Source organism: Suricata suricatta, chromosome 3 (genome assembly GCF_006229205.1).
Source record: "Suricata suricatta isolate VVHF042 chromosome 3, meerkat_22Aug2017_6uvM2_HiC, whole genome shotgun sequence".
Taxonomy (NCBI): domain Eukaryota; kingdom Metazoa; phylum Chordata; class Mammalia; order Carnivora; family Herpestidae; genus Suricata; species Suricata suricatta.
Genome location: NC_043702.1, coordinates 147,494,737 through 147,500,822, shown reverse-complemented (window position 1 = coordinate 147,500,822; position 6,086 = coordinate 147,494,737).

Genomic DNA, 6,086 nt, shown 5'->3' with positions numbered 1-6,086 from the left:
GCACCTATCTTAGTCTAGTCTGGCTGCTAAAAAAAAAAAAAAAAAAATAGCATGAACTGGGTGGATTATAAACACAGAAATGTATTTCTCATAGTTGTGGAGGCTGGGAAGTCCAAGATCAAGTCCCTGGCAGATTTGCCATCTGGTGAGGGCCCGCTGCTGTGTCTTCACATGGCAGAAAGGATGAGGGAGCTCCTTGTAGCCTTTTTTTTTAATAAAGACACCAATTCCATTCATGAGGTCTCCACCCTTATGGCCTAACCACCTCTCAGAAGCCCCGGCCTTCTAATACTATCACATTGAGGATTAGGTTTCAACATAAAAGTTTGCGGGGGTGGCGGGGGTGGGGGTGGGGCAGACATTCAGTCTTTAGCTTTTTGCTCCTGAATCCCCCACTTCACATCCTTTTCCCATATAAAACATATGCACTCCTTCCCAATAGCCCCCAAAGTCTCACCTTGTTCCAGAATCAACTTTAAGTCTAAGTCCAAAGCCTCACTCAGTGTCATCTACATAAGAAATGGGAGAAACTCCAGGTTCAATTCATCCACAGGCAAATTCCCTCCACAGCTGTGAACCTGTGAAAAACTCAGGTTATGTGCTTCCGAAATACAACGGTGGGACACACGCAGGATAGACACTTCCTTTTTTTTTTTTTTTTTCAATTTTTAAAGGTTTTATTTTTATTTATTTATTTTTTTAATGTTTTATTTATTTTTGATACAGAGAGAGACAGGCATGAGAGGGGGAGGGGCAGAGAGAGAAGGAGACACAGAACCGGAAGCAGGCTCCAGGCTCTGAGCTAGCTGTCAGCACAGAGCCTGATGCGGGGCTTGAACCCACGAACGTGAGATCTGACCTGAGCTGAAGCCGGAGGCTTAACCGACTGAGCCACCCAGGCGCCCCAAAGGTTTTATTTTTTAAAGTAATCTCTGCACCCAACATGGAGCTCAAACTTACAACCCCCAGATCAAGAGTTGCATGCTCTCACTGACTGAGCCTGCCAGGGGCATAGACCTTTCCATTCTGAAAGGGAGAAACAGGAGAGGAGAAAGGAATGATGGGCCCCAAGTAAGTCCCAAGCCTAATGAGGCAAATTCCATTAGACCTTAAAGCTTGAGAATAATCCTCTTGCTTCTGGACCCACTGGGGTGGCAACACCACCCCGACAGCCCAGGAGGGTGATGATGCCGACAGCCAGACTCTCTGCAGGGACTCCTATCCCTGTGATGGCTCCAGGTGACCCCATTGTTTAAACCTGACTGGAGGAAGCCAGACCCCCAGGCCCTTGTACTCAGGGCCTGAGCTGGAAATGATAGCCTTAATGATCACTGAATCACCTTCTGGGCCATTCTTCCATTGTCTTGAAGAATAGCACTTGGCTTCTGTTGAGATGGCTGGCCCAAACAAATCTTATCATAAAGTCACTTGGCCACACCCTCAAGGTTTTCATTTTTTTGCAGTATGGGTAGGCTGAGAATTTTCCAAATCTAAGTATGCTTCCTTTTTGCTTAACAGTTCCACCCTTAAGTCATTTTTCTCTGCCTAAATTTTACTATAAGCAGCCAGAAGGAGACAAGCTGTGCCAATTCTTAACTCAGAGATCGCCTCAGCTAAATATCCAATTTCATGGTTACAAGTACTACCTTCCATGAGACCTTAGTACATGAACACGTTGAGCCAAGTCCCTTGCCACTTCATAATGAGGATCACCTTTTGTACAGTTTCCAATAACACGTTCCTCATTTCTGTTACCAGAATGGCCTTTATCACTTATTTCTCCCAACATTCTATTCAAAATTATTTAGTCATTATTCTCCAACATGACTGAGGCTTTGTCCAGCTGTCCTTATTTCTTTTCTGAGCCCTCAGGAGAATCTCCTTTCAAGGTCCATTCATAGCACTGGAGGTGTTTTCCTAGCTGACACTTCCAAACTCTTCTGGCCTTTATCCATTACCCAGTTTCAAAGCCACTTCTACATTTTTAGGTATTTGTTACAGAAGGACCCCACTTCTTGGTACCGATTTCTGTTAATCAGTTCAGGTTGCTATAGCAAAATACCATAAATTGGGTGATTTATAAACAACAGAAATTTATTTCTCACCGTTCTGGAGGCTGGGAAATCCAAGGTCAAGGTGCCCGCACATTCAGTGTCTGTGAAAGCCTACTTCCTGGTTCATGGCCATCTTTTTGCTGTGTCCTCACATGGAAAGGAGGAGGGAGCTTCAGGCTTCTTATATAAGGGCATCAATCCCACTCTTGAAGGCTCGGACCTCATGACCTAACCACCTCCCATAGGCTCCACCTTGGGCGTTAGGATTTCAACATAGGAATTTTGAGGGGGACACAAACATTTAGACTATGGCAGGCCCCCGCAGGGCTTAACTTTTTGTAAGTGAGCTCATCTGAGGAGTTGCAGTGTCCTCATCGGAAGGATGCCTGTCTGATGTTTTGGGGCTGGGCTTCCCTGACCTCACTGTGAATTTACAAAACACCAAGAAGCAGATGCTTTAACAGACCTTGTATGCATAATGTCCAGATCCAACAGTGATCTTGACAGACCCATGTCCTTGACCCTGGGAATGATACCTAAACACGTGTGCGACCAGTCAATGGTGCAGAACTGTAGGTATGTGTACACACAGGTAAAAGAGCTGGAGGAGAATGCCGCCTAGGGCTGTGAGTTCCCCAGGTGAGGACAAGGTCTCCTTCAATTTGATAACTTCTCGAGGTTCAAAGCAGAATATAGCCAACGGGAAGTTCTCCGGGAAGGGTTTGTGCATGGGAGAGAATGAATGGATGGAATGATTCTACAAACAGTGGGATCATGGTAGGCTCTGGAAGGGGCCTATAGGAATGTCCAGGATGGGAGTTTTTAGGGCCCAAATCTGGAGATAGATTGCCCTCTGCTGGCTGCTAGGGGTGGGCGCTTGCATGCGGCACAAAGCCATCTGCCTAGCTTGCCTCACCTATACTAGCTGTCAAACTCGGGGACAGTCGGTCTTCCAGAGCGGGCCCATGGTGGGGAGGAGGTTGGACGCACCTCCTGGGAGTGAAACCGGAGTCAAGGCAGAGGCCTGTAAGCAGAGGTGGTGGCCCCGAAGCACCCTCCGGACAGCGTAGGTTGGGGTGGCTCGAGAGAGCTCCAAGAGAAGGAAGGGGCACCCGGAGGTGACGGTGCCTTGGGAAAAGGGGAGTCCACCATCAGGGAGTGGGCCCCCCAATATTTACCTGGCAGGGGAGATTCCATGATCACGAAGGGAGTGGGCCCCCTATCCGCGGGCGCTGGCTCTGTGAGACAGCAGGTGGCGCTGTGGGGTAGGGGCAATAAGCCTGAATTCCGGTTCCGCGTATTCCACAGGCCTTTTCCCCTTGGCCCCGGGGACCTTAATTTCTGCCGCGAGAGGGCGCTCGCCTCCAAACCCCAGGTAGTAGAATCTCCATTGGAGGCTTTGCACGCTATGGGGCCCTGCGGCATATCCAACTGTGGAATTGACCCAAGGGAAGAGGGGAAGCAAGCGTCTTTGTGCCTGCTCAGGTTTTTTTTTTTTTTTTTCCCTTTCATTTCTGTGATCTTTGAGCTACGTGTCCAGGGCGCCCTTAGGAGACTGATTTTGGTGCGAGCAATGCCCTGGCTCTGGGAGTGACCCTGATGTGGGCTCTTAGGGTGTGATGGGAAAGAGCTGCCTCTCTCCATGGGAGCCCAGCCCAGCCCCCTGAGGCTTGCTTCCAACAAGCGCCCTTGCAACCCGTTTGGGTCACCTGAGGGGCTGACGATGGAGAGAACAGAAGGAGTCATGGGATAAGGGTGCAGGGATGGGGGAGTGGGGGTCAGAGCTACTGGTAGGTTTGGGGAGTAATCCCTGAATCAAGGGCACAGAAATGCTTTAAAAGGGGGCAGAAACCCAGTGAGGCCATGTTCTCCAGACCTAGATCAAGAAAGGGAGGTGGTCAAGATCAAAAGAGAACTCTCAGACCGCCTAGTGGATGATTCTCACCCCTCAGTTGCTCTCTCCTCCTCTAATGCCCTGGCCATGCCCCGCCCCCCACAAAGGAGGAGAATCATTGGGGGAAGCTTTTAAAATAGATTCCCAGCCCCACCCTCGAGATTGTGATTCAGCAGACCTGGGTGGGGCCTGAGAATCTGTATTTAGAGTCTGTATTTGGTTAACCTCTCAGGTGAGCCCCTGCCACCTGACAGCTGAAGCTACCTCTGAATAGTTGTCATGATTGGAGAGGACTTCCCAAAGCTTCCTATTTCTGTCCCCTAGAGTTATCTAGAGCAGATCTAACGCCTCTCCTGCGTGACCATTCTTTAGAGATTTCAAAACAGGTGCCCCGCCTGCCTGAGTCTGTGCATCTCTGTGACAAAAATTCCCTGGCCTTTCTGAGGTTCCTGATCTACGTACAAGGGAGCCCAGTGAGACCATCTCATCAGTTGAGAAAGAAAAACCCAGCAGGGGGTTGGGGGCTGTCCAGGGGTCAGAGAAGCAGACTTGGGACTTGCAGTAGGTCTGGGGGCCAAGGCAGAAACAGCCCCCTCTAAGAAAGACCCTTACCCTACCTGGGGCCTGGCCCAGTCATTTGCTCTGTGCCTATTTGGAGACCTTACATGTATTCATTCACCTAATCCTCCCAATAAGCCTATGAAATAGGTACCATCATTATATCCATTTATGAATGATCTAACTGAAGCCAGGAACGAAAGAACAATTTAGGAACTGGGCTCAAAGTCAAATGGCGGAGCAGGATATGAACACAGGCAGCTGGGTCCCACCCCCTGCTCCTTCTTTTGGAAGAAACTGCACGTGCCAGGAGCTCCGAGATGTGGTGTCAGAACAGCGAATTAGGACCATAGCAATAGCTCACATTTACCGAGCACGTACGATGTGCTGTGGCACTTCTCGAGGTGTTGTCTTATTTGGTCCTAACATCAGCCCAAGAAGCAGTTATATAATCCCTTTATCACAGAAGAGAAAACTGAGATTCAGTGAATTTTTAAGTGACTTACACAGAGTCATTGGCAAGTGGTGGAGCCAAGATGGGAATGGGCTGTGTCACTTTGAGCCCGCCTCCTCCCCTCTGGGTGTCCGCCTCTCATTCTGTGAAATGAAGATGTTGGCCTGAATTAGTTCCAGTGGAAGTGCTTCTCAGGCTTTAATGTGCATACGAATCTCCTCAGGATCTTGTTAAAATGCAGATAATAATTCAGTCATTTGGGGTGGGGCCTGAGATTCAGCCACAAGCTCCTAGGGGAAGGTGGTGCTTGTGCTGCTGGCCCTGGGACCACACTTGAGCAGCCAGGCTCTAGGGGACCCACCCAGCTCTGATGTTCCGAGTTTATGGGCCTAGAAAGACTCGCCCCAAAGGCCATGAAAATCCAGGAAGTCGATTATGGTAAATAAAGCCCTTACTGGGCATTTTTCATGCCCAGACAAGCCCATGGTGCCTTTTCTGAAGCATCTGCTTTGAGCCTTTTACATTTCCACTCTGTTGACCTCAACCTGACTTTTCCAGAGTGTTCAAGGGCTTGGTCCTGAGCCAGAGAGGTTGGTTCTGTCTAATCAAGGAGTGAAGGGAAGTCTCTGGACACCCTGCCCCATGGCCTTGCCTCCTGAGGACAGCAGCTGGTCCCATGGTGGTCACACTGCTCTTCACAGATATTCCTCATCTTCTGGGCACATGATAGGGCGACTGTGTATCCTCTTTTGAAATTAGATGTGGCCGCGTGGCTTGCTCTGGCCCCTAACTTGTGATGAGAAGTAATTTGTGTCACTGTGGGCAGAACTCTTTAGGACTCACTGTGTATGTCATTGTATTTTTCTGTTGTTACAGAAAGTTACCATTTTTCCCATCTCTTGTGTTTACTCTGTGCCATAGCTTATTTGAAGACCTTAAATGTGTTAATTCACTTAATCCTCACAGTAACCCTGAGATGTAGGTTCGATCATTAAACCATTTACAAATGATCAAATGTATCAAGATAGAGCTTCGGTCTACCTGGATCTGCCATTACCACAGTGAGCAGAGCCTCTCCTGAATTGGGGGAGGCTTTTATTTTGTTTTATTTTATTTTATTTATTAT